Raw genomic sequence first — 17129 nt, 5'->3', positions numbered from 1 at the left:
GTAAATTGTGTCAGTTGTTAGACCAGTTGTGCTCGGGTAAATAAACCGTGAGCCCCAAGCTCTCTCACAAATACATTTTTCTGTCTCTACTTCAAAGTGCTCTTAAAATGTTTACGTGAGACACTACAAATAACAATAAAAGCAACCAGTAAGCAGCGGCTTGTTAATAGAAATTTATGAAGAAAGGAAAAGGCCTGAAGTCAGTAAAGTGCTTCTAACTGTTGGTAAAACGCGGTCTCTTCCCCAGCAGGATTACTGTGTCAGAAAGATGCATTGCAGGGCCTTCAGCTGTCTGCCGGGGAATGTCATGGAGGATAAGCACCTTGCAAACTGCTCCACTTTTTTATAATTAAGAGCTTTCTTTCTTAAAACGTGTTCAACATTCCAAAGCCCTTGGAAAATCTACAATGATGGCAAAAACTGTATTTGTAGCACCCAGGTAAATGTATTAAATTCCGCTGATAAGACCTTGATGTTGTCTATTTTGAGGTACGTTATGGATGTAGACAATACTGTACACAAACTTATGGTCGGACCTTGTAGCTTAAATGCAATGGTAATGATGAGCGTCTGTTGTGTCAGGTCACCATTTGTTATTCAGCTCGCTCTGCACCTTCTCATATGTGTTTGTGCTTCCTTATATGTTCACACAAGAGAATTTCCATCTAATCCATTTATTAATCACTTTAATCACCATTGTAACATTAGGCACCAGTCATAAAAAGGCACCTAGATGCATTTTTCATGGCCTCGATATTTTTAAGAAGATGTGAGAGTCATACTGATAAGATTCTCTTGTGCTAGGTTGTGGTTAAAACATATATACTGAAAGCTGTGTGTGTCATTCCTCACTGTATTTACCAGTGGGCCCAGGAGGCATTCATTATCACTGCCATAGTCTTGTTGGCAATGGCTAATGTATACCAAGGTAGCAGACTTATATGGTATCTCTACAGGTCCTAGTGCACAGAAAGAGTATTGTGCAAAAATTCGTTATATTTAGTGATGAGCGAATAGTGAAATATTCGATATGCGTACGGATATCTCCCTTATATTCAACTATTCGATCGAATATTCGATCCCATTAAAGTCTATGGGAACAAGTATTTGATTATTGAAAAACATCTATTCAACCACTTGGAGGTTCACCAAGTCCACAATGACTCCTCAGGAAAAGGGAAGGGGGATTTGAACGCTTATCGAATATTTATCGAATATTCGGCGTACTATTCGATAATATTCGATACTATCGAATACCTTACTATTCGATCGAATATCTATTCAATCGAACAGTATTTGCTCATCACTAGTTATATTGTTTGAATTTAAGTGATAATCTTTCCATGTGTATGCAGGCAACGATTAAAATAAAAAAATATTTTGAGCTGACCATAAAATCACTGTTAATCGTTCCCAAATCTTTCAGTGTATATACATATTGCTAATTTGGTATTACGATCATTTGTATACTAGAGTGTGTAAACTATTGTAATTACAATCTCATCTAACAACTATTGTTCTGTGTATGATTTAAGGTAGTTAACAAAAGTGCTCATTTGTAATCGTTTATCATTAAAGGGGAACTCCAGGTAGAGGTTAAAAAAATGAAACTTCTGCAGAAGCATAATGCATTACTCACCTGTCTATCCCAGTTTTGAAACTACCAAAAATCCATTTGTTTTGGGAGTTTTTGTTCTGTATTGTTTTTATGTACTTCTTGGTTGAGCAGTTCCCAGAATCCAGTACTGGTTCCAGAATGCAATGCTTTCCCTCAGCTGTTCTTCACAGTCCTCCACCATTCCCCACCCAAATCTGTTGCAGAACATCTAAATTGTGTTCACACATTGCAGTTTCATTGTGTTACTGAATTGTTTTCAGTACTTTATCATTTCATTGTGGTCCCACCCACACAGCACACAGTTACTACCTGTAACACCTCACAGCACACAGTTACTACCTGTAACACCACACAGCACGCTGTATTCTCTACCTGTAACACCACACAACACACTGTATTCTCTACCCATAACACCACACAGCACAGTGTATTCTCTACCTGTAACACCACACAGCACGCTGTATTCTCTCCCTGTAACACCACACAGCACACTTTATTCTCTACCTGTAACACCACACAACACGCTGTATTCTCTACCTGTAACACCACACAGCACAATCAGCGAAATAAGTGCAGCAGTTGCTTCTGGCTGGTCAGAGATGGTGAATCGCTCAGAGGATTGGGGGATCCAGCCAAGCCTCCTGTGACATCACACCCTGCCCCCTGTCTCCATCATCAGCAAACACACACAGTGTGAGACAGAGACATGTAATCTTTGTCTCCTAAGGGGGGAGACGAGTGGGAGTAGGAAACAATGTGAATTGGCACAGAGGCCATTTTTCTTCACTTCCTGGATTTCTATCAGCTACCAGTGTGGCAGAACCGTACAGATATGGTAATACACTATACAAAGACATCTATATAACTTCTAATGTACTTTTAATAGAAACACACATTTTCCTTATGTGGAGTTCCCCTTTAACCAGAGAAAATGAGAAATTACTAATGGTGCGTTTACACAGAGAGATTCATCTGACAGATTTTTGAAGCCAAAGTCAGGAATGGATTTGAAAAGAGGAGAAATCTCAGTCTTTCCCTTATGACCTCTTCCCTGTTTTGGCTTAAAAAATCTGTCAGATAAATCTCTCTGTGTAAACGCACCATTAGGGCCCTTTTACACAGAAAGATTATCTGACAGATTATCTGCCAAAGATTTGAAGCCAAAGCCAGGACTGGAATTGAAAAGAGGAGAAATCTCAGGCTTTCATGTATGACCTGATCTCTCTTTATAGTCTGTTCCTGGTTTTTGCTTTAAATCTTTGGCAGATAATCTGTCAGATAATCTTTCTGTGTAAAAGGGCCCTTAGTCTAATAGGACCCTAAGGTCAGTCAGGGCAGATGAGATTCATACAAAATGGGAATTAGGTAGAAGGCAAGTGCAGGAGTTCTTTTGGAATTGTATTCAGGCAGTAAGGGTGGTATTACATGGGCCGAGCAGGGCCCGATAATACCTGTAAACGAGCAGCGATCTGCTAGATCGCTGCTCGTTTACTGGGCCTATTACACGGCCCGATAATCGTTAAACATGGGCTGCAGGGACATCGTTACCGATGTCCTTGCAGTCCTTGCATAACTATATACATTACCTATCTACGTTCCAGGGCTGCTGCTGCGGTGTTCTTCTCCCCGGGTCCCGTGCGCCGTAACGTCAGAGTGGCCTGTCAGCTGACAGGCCACTCAGCTAATCACAGGCCAGGACCACCGCGGCCTGTGATTGGCGGGGCGGCCTGTCAGCTGACAGGCCCCTCTGACGTTACAGAGCGCGGGACCCGGGGAGAAGAAGACCGCAGCCCTGGAACGTGGATAGGTAATGTATATCGTTAGTCGCCGCCCGCGCACCGCTATTACACGTAGTGGTGCGCAGTCGGTGCCCGACGAAAATAGGTCAGAACCGATATCAACGATTAGCCAATGATCGTTGTCATCGGCTGATCGTTGTATTTATTACATGGAACGATGATCAGCCGAATTGGGCCGATTAGGCCGATTCTCGTTCCGTGTAATAGTACCCTAAGGTTAGGGTGGGCAGCAGACAGCGGGATGTGGTCAAAAAACAATCTAGATTAACATCAAGAACTGACAAACAGATGAACACCTTAGCACAATACAGAAACCTAATGGAGCTTTTCTTTTTCAGGTGTTGAACGATGGGAGGAGGTTTCTTGGGATTTGCTGAAGAGAATTTTTTTGTGTGCGCTGGCCCATTAAGAAACTAGAAGTTAGCACATGAAGTTAGCATGAGAAGAAGCACCAGAGGTCCTAGTGGGAGAACTGCAGTGGTGAGCTACAGTATATGCCAGGCAGGGAGGCTTAGAACTGTAACACAGACACTAACCTTTAAAAATATTTAGGGTGAATATCATATTTGAAATGAAATCCCAGCCTGAATTTTTCCTGTCATGTGCATTTTAGTGATGAGTGATTAGTATTCGTTCGAATAGTATGCTATTCGTGCTATTCGATTGTGTTTGAACATTCGAACGATAACGCAGTAAAAATTCGATTCTAACTGTGATTGGTTGGCTAAACTACGTCACCTCCTGAATATAAGAATAGCGATTTCAGATTCGTGTCATTTGCTGGTTGGAGCTAGAGAGGGACAGGCTGTATACCAGGGAGAGAAAGTTTTTAGGTGAATTTAGGTAGGAAGGGACCCCCAAAAGCCCTTGTTAGGATTAAAAGTATAAAAAACATATATTTAATAGCTGTTGTGAGACATACAGTGTGTTCAGACATCTACTGATGTATACTGTGATTGCTAGATAATAGCTGTTATCTTGCTACTACTGATTTGCGCAGTCTGCGTCCTGTAAAGGAGTTTACCAGCTCTTTAATTTTATTATTTTAAAAACCAATTATATATCTGGTATACGGCTGTAGGGTGTGTGGGATAATACCTGTTACCTTGCTACTACTGATTTGCGCAGTCTGCATCCTCTAAAGGCGTTGACCAGCCCTTCAATTTTATTGTTGTAAAAAAATATATATCCGTTATACGGCTGTATACTGTGACTGCTTGAAAAAGCTCTCAGTGTGGAGAGCGAAACGTCGTGGTTTGGGGAAATAAACACGTTGTGTTGAATTCTATTCCATGAGTGCTGTGGTATTCTTCTGATTTATATTACCTATACCGGGTGGTCGCTGGTATATACCGCCTGGCACCACATCTATCGTTACACGAGTGCTGCATTCATTCTGAATTTTTATAGTGTGGAACGTCTGACTTTCATCAAAATGAACGCCACATGGATAAATAAGGACTTTGTGACACCTGCTCCTGATACCACAGAGTAGGATTTGGTCCTGTTGTCACCAAGATGTAGGACCTTTTCTGCATCTATTATGGCCTATATGTGAACTAGATCTTACTGGTCATTCTATGGCCTGTCCATGGACCTCATTATTCTGCTTCTGCTCCTCATGTCACCCCATTACAACTGCTACTCCTGCCCTGGCCTCCATCTTGGCTACTGCTGGGCCTTAACTGGCATACATGTTGACTACTGCTGTGCCTTCACTGGCCTCCAAATTGGCTACTGCTGGGCCTCAACTGGCATCCATGTTGACTACTGCCGTGCTTGCCCTTGCTTCCATGTTGACTACTGCTGCTCCTGTACTGGCCTCCATGTTGACTACTGCTGTGCCTTCCCTTGCTTCCATGTTGACTACTGCTGCTCCTGTACTGGCCTCCATATTGACTACTGCATTGCCTTCACTGGCCTCATAATTGGCTACTGCTGGGCCTTAACTGGCATCCATGTTGACTACTGCTGGGCCTTAACTGGCATCCATGTTGACTACTGCTGCTCCTGTACTGGCCTCCATGTTGGCTACTGCTGGGCCTTAACTGGCATCCATGTTGACTAATGCTGTGCCTTCACTGGCCTCATAATTGGCTACTGCTGTGCCTTAACTGGCATCCATGTTGACTACTGCTGGGCCTTCACTGGCCTCCATATTGGCTACTGCTGGGCCTTAACTGGCATCCATGTTGACTACTGCTGTGCCTTCACTGGCCTCCTTGTTGGCTACTGCTAGGCCTTAACTGGCATCCATGTTGACTACTGCTGTGCCTGCCCTTGCCTCCATGTTGACTACTGCTGTGCCTGTCCTTGCCTCCATGTTGGCTACTGCTGTGCTTTAACTGACATCGATTTTGACTACTGCTGTGCCTTTACTGGCCTCCATATTGGCTACTGCTGGGCCTTAACTGGCATCCATGTTGACTACTGCTGTGCCTGCCCTGGTCTCCATGTTGACTACTGCTGTGCCTGCCCCTGCCTCCATGTTGGCTACTGCTGTGCCTTAACTGGCATCCATGTTGACTACTGCTGTTTCTTCACTGGCCTCCATATTGGCTACTGCTGGGCCTTATCTGGCATCCATGTTGACTATTGCTGTGCCTGCCCTTGCCTCCATGTTGACTACTGCTGTGCATGCCCTTGCCTCCATGTTGGCTACTGCTGGGCCTTAACTGGCATCCAGGTTGACTACTGGTGTGCCTGCCCTTGCCTCCATGTTGGCTACTGCTGGGCCTTAACTGGCATCTAGGTTGACTACTGGTGTGCCTGCCTTTGCCTCCTTGTTGGCTACTGCGGGGCCTTAATTGGCCTCCATGTTGACTACTGCTGGGACTTAACTGGCATCCATGTTGACTACTGCTGCTCCTGCCTTGCCTCCATGTTGGCTACTGCTGCTCCTGCCTGGCCTCCATGTTGGCTACTGCTGATCCTGCCTGCCCTCCATGTTGACTACTGTTGCTCCTGCCTGGCCTCCATGTTGGCTACTGCTGATCCTGTCTGCCCTCCATGTTGACTACTGTTGCTCCTGCATGCCCTCCATGTTGGCTACTGTTGATCCTGCCTGGCCTCCATGTTGGCTACTGCTGATCCTGCCTGGCCTCCATGTTGGCTACTGCTGATCCTGCCTGGCCTCCATGTTGGCTACTGTTGCTCCTGCCTGGCCTCCATGTTGGCTACTGTTGCTCCTGCCTGGCCCCCATGTTGGCTACTGCTGATCCTGTCTGCCCTCCATGTTGGCTACTGCTGATCCTGCCTGGCCTCCATGTTGGGCTACTGCTGTTCCTGCCTGGCCTCCATGTTGACTACTGCTGCTCCTGTACTGGCCTCAAATGACTATTGCTGGACCTCCACTGGCCTCCAATGAATACTGCTGCTCCTTCACTGCATTTGTGACCTTTTTCCTGCATAGACCCTGTAATGGTGAATTTCCTGCATAGACCCTGTATTGGTGAATATTGAAGTCTAAAAAAAAATGACTTTGAGATATCGAAAAGATAACGACCCATGAAGAAAAGAGATGAGGGCACTCACCATTTGTCGTGATCTTCTTCCTTTATTTAATCTTTATACGTGCATAAAAGTTACTGGATACATCGTGCTTAGCGTAGACGCCAGACACCCACTAGATCAAGTTGGTGTCTGGCGTCTACGCTAAGCCCGATGTATCCAGTAACTTTTGTGCGCGTATAAAGCTAAAATAAAGGAAGAAGATCACGACAAATGGTGAGTACCCTCATCTCTTTCCTTCATGGATGTTTTATACCAACGTATACCTAGTTTCGTAGTGAGCACCAACCAGTGATCCACACTCCAACCCCCATTCACCCGTGGGATCCCATATTGTGAGCCGAGATAGAGCAGTGCCGGTAACTGTTCGTTTTCCTAGAAAAGATAATGATGTTACTGACATGTAGAGCCCTAAATACACTACCCCCGTATCATATAGATGCTTTAAACTATGAAATCCGAAGAAATCCAAAATTCGGTCAAAATCCAAAAGTCCAATCGGAGTGAACTTTTGAAAAGTTCGCTCATCTCTAATGATCATCTACAAAAATTTACAATTTGACTTGTGCAATTGCTCTACAAGGTCATTAATAAACATATTCGAGAGAATAAGGCCCAGCACTGACCCCTTTGGTAGCCTATTAGTTACAGTAACCACTCTCTGTTTACTATCATCATTACTTACACACTTACAAACATTTACCCCCAGCCCAAACATTCATATTTTATGTGCCAATGTTTTATGTGGCACAATATGAAATCTAAATATCTGACTTGCAGCGGTTTGCCCCTGTCCAGTTTTGAGCTTGCCTCCTTATAAAAGCTGATAAGACTAGATCAGACCGATCTCTTATAAAACCATGCTGATATGACATCACACTCATTTTCATTGCAATTTAACTGCCCATGGCAGTTCCAGTGCATTGCAGATATATTTTCCTAGAAAAATGTGTATAGGGATAAATATAGACTCGGCACGGAGTCAGAAACAATTCTGTTAACTTGAAGATACAAATGGCAGGTGGTCAGTCCATCCTTGTAATGGATGTTGCAATAAAAATATTTCACCTCCTTGGTGGCTAAGAGGAAATAAACAAGAAGGGAAAGTATGGTCGATACTTCGAACTGATAGTTGGTTATATTTCATTTCAATGGCTTGAAGGGGTAGTTCACCAAAATATTTTTTTCTTTCAAATGAACTAGTGCCAAAAAGTGCCAGAGATTTGTAATTTACTTCTATTTAAAAAATCTCAAGACTTCCAGTACTTACCAGCTGTTGTATGTCCTGCAGGAAGTGGTGTATTCTTTCCAGTCTGAAGAGCAGGAGAGGTTTTCTATGGGGATTTACTACTTCTCTGGACAGTTCCTGTTACAGACAGAGGTGTCAGCAGAGCAGAGATCATTGTGTCAGAATGGAAAGAATAAAGCACTTTCTGCAGCTATACAGCAGTATACAGCAGCTTATAAGTACTGAAAGACTTGCCATTTTTTTTTTTAAATAGAACTAAATTACAAATCTCTGGCACTTTCTGGCACCAATTAATTTAAAATTAAAATTATTTTTTTTCTTTTTTTATGAAGTTTAGAGAGAGCATCGGACAGATTAATATTATAGCTGACCTGTTCAGAGTTCTCTGGCTAGTCCTGTGTTTTGACACTCTTAAATGAGGCTCCAGGGGCTTATTTTTGCATATCTGTATTTCCCAGGGAGCAATGTGTGGTGTCCCACCACAGGTGTTTTTTGTCTCTCGTTTGCACCTCTCAAAAATCTTCCTCTTTTCAGGTTAAGTAGTGATGAAGGGTACTTTGAAGTTTCACCTCTAGATGTCCTTATCTTTTATACACCTATGTTCTTGTCTGCACAGCTGAAGTTAGGAATGGGTTAATGTTATTGTTGTTATTGTTATAGTCTAGTCTAGACACGAATGTGTACAGATCCTATGCAATGCTAAGCACTTTAAAAGGGTGAAGAGTTTAGGAACACCCTAACCCACTCCGAGAACATGTCTAAAAAAAGAAGGGCAGTATCGTGAACACAAAAGGAACTAGCCTGGATAGGACGAAGCTACCATAAAGAAGGTCTACGTATTCTATCTCGCAGTGCAGGTAACTGGGACACCAATGGACACTTAGCTACACCCAGATAACCACGGCTGGGGCTTATAGTACCCTGAGAGGATGGGTCATTCGACACTGTAGGGCACAAGGTGGTTATACACAGTCTAAACAAAACTACAAGTACTGGCTATTCAGCTATTAAGTGAGCCTTCTTCTACTACCATCCTTCTACATATTGATGAAGGATCAATTGTCCCAGAAAGTTGATATAACCTTGAAAATATTAAGCATTACATAGCTGCTCTGCGACTGGGAATGGATCAAAATATTATTATGCATTAATACATTGAAACTTACTCTGGTTTGCTGACTTATCTATATGTGTGTAAAACTTTGGTGAACTGAGTTGAACTGAGTTGAACCACAAGTATTATTGTTACCGGGAAGTGTTGCCTTACGCCGCATGCTGGAAAAATCTATGCATTCCAAACTGACTCTCCCAACTGAATGGAGCTGCGGAGATAGCCAATCAGTGTACACTTTTCCCCTGTCCTGTGGATACATGTGTGGGCACAGGAATACCCCTTTAGGTACCTGAAGTCTTTGGGGTGTTGCAAAGCAGCTCCAAGTCTCTCTGCATTTCTTTCTTCTCCATCCCTACCCTGCTGCAAGCACGCCTCTCTTCTATTGAATGACAACCCTCCCTGCCTGATTTTAGACAAGCTTGTGCTGAAGTCAGGAAGGACATGGAATGAGGGTATGTACACACTATGGAACCCCGACGGAAAACCTGTTGCAGATTTCGCAGCTTGGACCTGCTTGCAGACTCTGGCAGCCGTGCACGTGCGCCTGTTCCTTCTTTGGTTGGACAGCGGAGTCCGCCTGTGCTGAAAAGCGCATGGCCACCAAAGTCTGCGAGCGGGTGCGAGCTGCGGAATCCGCAACAGGTTTTCCGTCGGCATTCTGTTTTGTGCACATACCCTTGGAGAGGAATGCAGAGAGATGGCTCTGTACCACAATGACTCTAGGCCATTTACTATCTAGTTTAATATCTAAAAACACATACCACAGACATATATAAAATGGGCAAAAATGACCTATATCGCATTACCAGCAGCTTCACTTTAGAAAAAGTTCCCAAAAAGTTCCCTTTAAAATTAAATCTCACATTAATAAATAGAAGTGAACAACGTATTATACAGGAAGGACATCTGACATTTTTCTTACCTGCTATATTTATTTATTTTTCAAGTTTTCTGCTTCCTGTTTCTAATAAAAGATGATCTGTCAGATTGCTACTTGTATTTTTGGCTTTGTGACCTACGTTTTGATTGTATCCGATCTACAGAAACCTTTTATCCACTATTTCCATTTGAGTTTGAAATCCTGCATCCAAAAGTGCAGTTGTGCTCTGACCTAAGGTTTTGACCAGAGGGGATATTATTAATGCATGTCTGGCTGTGATTCTTCTTGAATGTAAATAGGAATTTCTGCTAGTCTTAAAACATGCCAGGAAGACATAACTGTAAAAATCTGATTAATTCTAAATATTCTTCTTAATTTTACATGCATTGCATCTAAGGCATTTATATTTTTGACACAAGTCTGTATTCATAATTGTACGCTATATTATGGCTTTTAAAGTGAAAAATGTGCTTCATGCCCACCCTGAGAGACTCAAGATTAACTGAGAAAAATTGACCTTTTGCACTAGAGATGAGCAAATCTTGAGCTCGCTTGGGTTCATCCCGAACCAAGTGTTCAGCATTTGGTTACCAATGGCTGAAAAAATTGGATGCAGCCTTAGGGAGTCCTGGAAACATTAATACAGCTATATCCATGTTTTCAATGCATCTGCATCTAACTTTTTCAGCCACCGATGGAGTTCTTATTTAAGTCTGACATTGTAATCCCTACTGCCACCTCTGTCATGCTCCCACATTGTCATAGGCTGCTTTATCTTCGCTCCTCTGTATGCAGAAAGGTAGCATCATGCAGGACCCAGAAGTCCATGCAGGGCCAGATATGTGAGAAAAAGGGAGAGAGTACGATGGTGTATGAATACGAGTTAAACAATGCCTCAGTCGAGTTGTGAGGGACTTTGATGTGATAGAGTGACCCCTATCCCTGCAGGATGACAAGGACTGGTCCTGCCTTTTGTCACAGATCAAACCTCTACAGGGGGAAAGCCTACTCATTGGCGCTTCCCCAAACTCTCTCTCTAATGGTGATCCACTGTAGAGGTTGAGAGGGGGCTGTACCTAGGTGGTTGATGATAATGGCGGTCAATCTGGTGGACCTTGTAGTTCCCCTGGGGCTAACTCCTTGATACTGTTGTCTGGCTATAACAGGGAAGCCCTTGGTGTTGGTGAGGTGCAGTTGAATAAACCAGGTGACAGGAAGACCAGGTTGAGGTGGTGCAATAAGTAACTTTTACTTCACAATAATTCTCAAAGCATGTTCTTGTACAACCATGTATCCTTACAGTTCTTACAAAAGCTGAGATGGGTTACTGAGGTGGAGTTGTTAAGAAAAAATTATAGAGACACCCTTCTTTCTGAGAATGGTCAGCATTAGGCTGTATGAACAAAGGCCATTATTTGGCACACAAAACAATGCTAACATTAAGCATGTTCCTACAGCTGACATTAATATCATCTGTAGGTACAATATTTTAGCTCAATATTGACTGCTGTTTTGGACTGCTGTCCCCATTGTCCTGTAATAAAATTCAATTGATTTTAATGCAAACCACGGGTAAAAAAAAGTTCTGTGTGTGAACAACTAAAAACAATGTGCGAAAAAAATTGTTTATTATTTTTACAGCTCCGGCGAACAAGACCTGTTGTTTGCTACATTGTGTGCACAAACGGCCATTGTTTACATTCAATGCAATGGAAAAATCGATGTTAGAAAAAAACAGCGGTTTACCCAACAAGAATGGCCATTGTATTACAAAGTATGATAAAGTATGTTGTGTGAACATAGCTTTAGTGTGTAGTCCAATGGATGTGCAGTAACAAAGTCCAGAATGTATTCTGTTGCCAATTACGGCAGGCAGAAAAAAAGAGAGGTCTTTACAGAAAATTGTTTAGTTATGAGGTCCAATGTGTTAAGCTACAAGTAAAATCTTGCATAAGTGAAGGGAGGCGGGCGAAATGTATAGATTCTGATGGCAATTAAAGCGACTCTGTACTTACAATCTGACCCCCCCAAACCACTTGTACCTTCGGATAGATGCTTTTATTCCAAGATCTGTCTTGCAGTCCGTTCGGTAGGTGATGCAATTATTGTCTTAAAAGCAACTCTTAAATTTGCAGCCCCGTGCCCAACAGGAGTATCTGTGCCCTAACTTTGCACCACCCCTCCGTCCCTCCTCCCTACCCCCTTTATCATTAGGAATGCTCCAAGCAGATTGTCTCCTATTCCTCAGTTGTGTGAATACTGAACATGGGCTGGATTGTTAAGGCACCTGTGCAGTGTTCAGCATGAAGAAAATGTTCCAGTGGCATTCCTAATGATGAAGAGGGTGGGGAGGAGGGACTGAAGGGTGGTGCAAAGTTAGGGCACAGATACTACAGTTTGGCACTGGCTGCAAGTTTAAAAGTTGTTTTTTAATACAATAACTGCATCACCTGCAGACGAACTGCAGGACAGATCTTGGATTAAAAGGAGCTATCTGAAGGTACAAGGGGTTTGGGGGGTCAGATTGTGGGTACAGAGTCGCTTTAAAAGGTGGAGTGGGTGAGCACTTTCAGCTTTAACTGAGTTTAGGTTAGATGGTCGTTACCTATGAGATTCTGTTCTAGAAACCATGTGGTTGTATTGAAGCAACCTCTGATACAGACTTGATGTGGGGTATTAGTAATCTGATAATAACTCAGGCTTTGTTTTTGCAGAGATTTCTCCATCCAATCCATTCATAGAAGAAAGGGGAATTTTCCTAAAAAGATGTAGAGAGTAAAGCTGTTAGCGCTCTTTTGCTCCTCGTTCCCCGCTCGCTGCCGCCGCTATTACATATGGTGGCAGCGAGCTGGTTAGTACAGGGGGGGGGGGGGGGGGGTACGGGAAGCTGTGGGACGGGAGCTGCCCGGGTGAACGCTAGATCATCCAGGCAGCCCATAGCGGCTAGCAGCTACAGGGCGACGGCAGCAGATCGTTGCTATCATAGTCAAGACAAACAACTGCAACGATCAGCTGCTATTGGCCAAATTCGGCCGATAATTGTTTTGTGTAATAGGGCCTTAAAGGAGTACTCCGGGGTAGGGTTATTTTAATTGTATGGCCGGGGAAGGAGTTTATATAGAGGCCGCCAGTCACTTACCTCTCCGTTTTCCAGCGCTGGGTCCTGGATCGCAACAAACAAAAAAAAGGGGGTGCCACAGAAGCCTAGGGGTCCAGGGTAAATTTTTGCAAATGACACACTGGCACAAAGGGCCATTAGCCCAAAGGGCCCTGGATCTCCCCTGGCAAACTAAATGTAAAACTTAACTTTTAATAAACTCCTATGTACAATAAAATCATTAGACACTGTGAATTGTTAAAATCACTCTCCCACAGTTCACTGGTTAATCATACACTTTTGTCCACCAGCCGGTGGTACACTAATCCTCCTACGTAGCTCCAGACTACTAGGTAATGAGAACTGTGGAAGTAGCAAATTAAAACCTAACACACCTGGATCGCACCGCCTCATTCTCCCGTCCTGTGTCCTCTTCCTGGTCTGAGCCACGGCTTGAGACATGATGTCTCAAGGTAGCTCAGCTATTCAGTGGCCAAGGCGGGACCCCGCTACAACCACCTTGGCCCCCGCTTCAACCACTAAATGGCTGAGCTGCCTTGAGACGTCACGTCTCAAGCTGCAGCTCAGACCAGGAAGCGGCAGAGATGTTAAAGAGTAATGCTACGTTTACACAAAACGATTATCGGGCGAATTTTCGCGATAACGATCAAATTCGAACAATAATCGTACGTGTAAACGCGGCGAACGATCAAAAAATCGTTCATTTTGATCTTTTAACATGTTCATAAATCGCCGTTCGCCGATCACAAAAAATTCACCGATCGTTCCGTGTAAACAGCCGTCGCGCGATAGTCCGGCCGCCCACCGCCCTCAGCCCGGCCCGCCGCATGGCCCCCCGCTCGCAGCCCAGCACCCCGCTCATCCGCAGCCCCCGGCTCGATCGGCACCCCCGCCGCCGCTCTGATCGACATCCCCGCCGCCGCTCCGATCGACACCCCCGCCGCCGCTCCGATCGCCACCCCCACTCACCGTCGCTCCGATCGCCCCCACCGCCGCGGCCAAGAGCATACATTACCTGCTCAGCGCAGCAGGTCTTCGAGATCCCCGACTCCCCTCTTCAGCGCACTGATTGGCTGAAGAGATGAGCCAGGAATTTCAAACGGCTCCTCTTCAGCCAATCAGTGCTCCTCTTCAGCACTGATTGGCTGAAGGGGAGCCGGGAATTTCAAACAGCTCCCCTTCAGCCAATCAGTGCTGAAGAGGAGCGCTGATTGGCTGAAGAGGAGCCGTTTGAAATTCCAGGCTCATCTCTTCAGCCAATCAATGCGCTGAAGATGGGAGTCGGGGATGTCGAAAGACCTGCTGTGTGGAGCAGGTAACGTATGCTCTTGGCCGCGGCTGAATTTTCACAGCAACAGTAGCAGCGCCGTCCTATAAAAAAGCCAGGGCAGGAGTTTTATGTTAGCAGAACAGTGGCATTTTTTTTTTGTAATCCATACATTTCATCCTTCCCTAATAATGTTCTAGATGACTGTCAGACTTTTAATCCATGCTTGAGTTAGTACCTCAGTCTGGTGGCATAAATTCCTTTATCAACAGAGGCAAGCATGGTATATGGGCACCTTGGTACATCCCATTAATATCACTTTAAATATAAAACCTTTATACCCCAGTAATTCTTAGCTTAGGTCCTTATATGTAGTCTAACAGATCGTAGAAAGCTGATTTTTGGATAAGTTCTTTGTGCTACAGCATAGGTTGCATGTATGGTATGTGACTTGTGAAGACTCATAGGCTTTTGAATGACAATAAAATGAATATTAGAACTAGAACTGAACTGATATTGAGATGAATCATTTACATGAACACAAACTATATTAATACAAACATATCTCGCATCTCGCCCAGGTTTTGAAATGTATGGCTTGCCACGATGGTTAATTCATATTCTCAATGAGAAAGCTTTCCCAGGAATACCTTATCTTTATCATTCATATGGGTAAATGCTTTCAGTGGGCATTGTTAATAAAATCCCACTATAGGCCTTAAATTAACTAAAGAGTCTCAACAAATCTAAAAAGAAGATTCTACTTTTTGTTACCTGCTTCTAATCTTTGCCGCCTTTTATGTCTTACAGCTCTACACACTTGGTTATCCCCCAATAAATGTAATCTCTTTTGGATTCATTTTTAATACATTTAGCAGATTGTATCGTTTTAATTGAATCTATATTTAAATATGTCCGTAAGCTTCTCTTTTTTTATGTTTTGTTTTCTTGTGTGCATCTCATGAATATGCAGAATTTGGACTAGAAAATGTTCAAAGCGAAACAAAGGAAAGGATTTCAATGTGAATAGGATAGTACAACGCAGCCAAACTATTTGAACATTAAAAACTAATTACTCTTGAATAGATAATTGTTTCAACAAGCGTCCATAAAATAAATATAAAGGCAAGCATGGAGTCACTGATAACAGTGTAATTTCTCAAACTGTTAAGGCGTTATAAAGCAAGATGTGCATAATATCACACTCCATAATTTTTAATGAAAAAGGGCAATTAAAATCTCAGGAGGTTTGAACGTGAAAATCAGAGCGGTGTCATTTTCCGGTTATGATCCTTTTGCTTATAAGCTAAGTATATAGTTTACCATATGAAAAAAAAGTTGATACATGTTTGTGTAAAATAAAACAAGTAAAATGCATAGTGTTATCATTAGATGGCAGTGCTGCTATAAGATACCGTCACTCTTGTATGAACGAAAGTGAAAAGTACGTGAGCATAGGAAGGAATGACATGCTTCTTGGTGCAGTTTCTACCACATAAGCTGGAAAACAACTTTTGAATTCATAATAATTTGTTGTGTTTACTTTCCAAAAGTCAATGACTATCCGCTCCATTGCAGTGTGAGCGCTGGATATTGGCTGTGTCACCTTGGATGCACCTTGGATACAGAATCTGGGTAAATATTGGAGAACAATAGTGTGACATCTGCATGAGGAAGTTATGAGTCAGGAAAATAAAAATAAAATGGTAAGATGAGTTCCAACTAAAGAAAGGTAGGAGCAATAATTACCTGCTGTGTTATAGAGATATATTATTATAAACTTATCACCATATAATTGCAAAATATAACTATGCACATCTCACAAAAAGCCATGGTATTGCAGGGATGAATCTGAAAGATGTGGCTTGTTCATAGGTTAATATGTACTATGTACATGAATAGAAGCTAAGCTGCAGTTATCAGCAGAGCCACTACACAGTCAATAGAGCTATCTGCTTCTAGCACCTTTCACAATGTGCTGTGCTAAAAAGTCATGTGTCAGCACCCTGCTGATCAGATATTGATGACCTGTCCTGAATATACTCCATCAATATGGGGAATTGAAAACCCCTTTAAGAACCTTAGAATGAAGATGTTCAGAGCCAAAATTGTATGTACATGGTCATCCCTTATGCCTGAGTTTGCTGAATTCAGAGGCCCATTGCTGCTGAGTCCAGACACAGAGAGAAGGAAAGATATAGGTTCAGAGTATAAGGGACAGCTCCCCACTGAGTGAGAAAGATGATTATCCAGTCTTCTTAGCGGGTCCCCGATTCAAGCCAAAAGCTTGAGGAGTAGTTTAGTTCAGTTAACAACATTTGCCAAGGAGAACCATCAGTTACTGTTTGTACACCCTAGTGCCTTCTTTTTTTTTTCTAGTATATAACCAAGAAACATCTATTCAGGATGCACACAATTTCCACTAATGTGGGTAATACCACATGGGCACCAACGTGGTTGGTTTTACTAAATAGACCACCTTGACAGCTACTGTATCATGGGTATTAGTAAAACTGGTGCTGCATTGTAGTTAGCACACATGTATAGGCACTAATATAGTTGGTAGTATATAGA

The 17129-nt window shown here is 43.0% G+C and overlaps 1 long non-coding RNA gene across 1 annotated transcript; it reads left to right on the top strand.

The window, feature by feature from the left end:
- Positions 1-256: 256 nt before the first annotated feature.
- On the top strand, positions 257-16216 carry LOC138796871 (uncharacterized). The gene is made up of 3 exons (XR_011363833.1): positions 257-439; positions 3756-3897; positions 16134-16216. It is a non-coding gene; the product is annotated as an uncharacterized lncRNA (long non-coding RNA).
- The last annotated feature ends 913 nt before the right edge of the window (positions 16217-17129 follow it).

This window comes from Dendropsophus ebraccatus, chromosome 7 (genome assembly GCF_027789765.1).
Source record: "Dendropsophus ebraccatus isolate aDenEbr1 chromosome 7, aDenEbr1.pat, whole genome shotgun sequence".
NCBI lineage: Eukaryota > Metazoa > Chordata > Amphibia > Anura > Hylidae > Dendropsophus > Dendropsophus ebraccatus.
The sequence above is the reverse complement of the archived record's forward strand: the minus strand, read 5'-3'. Positions and strand labels throughout refer to the sequence as shown.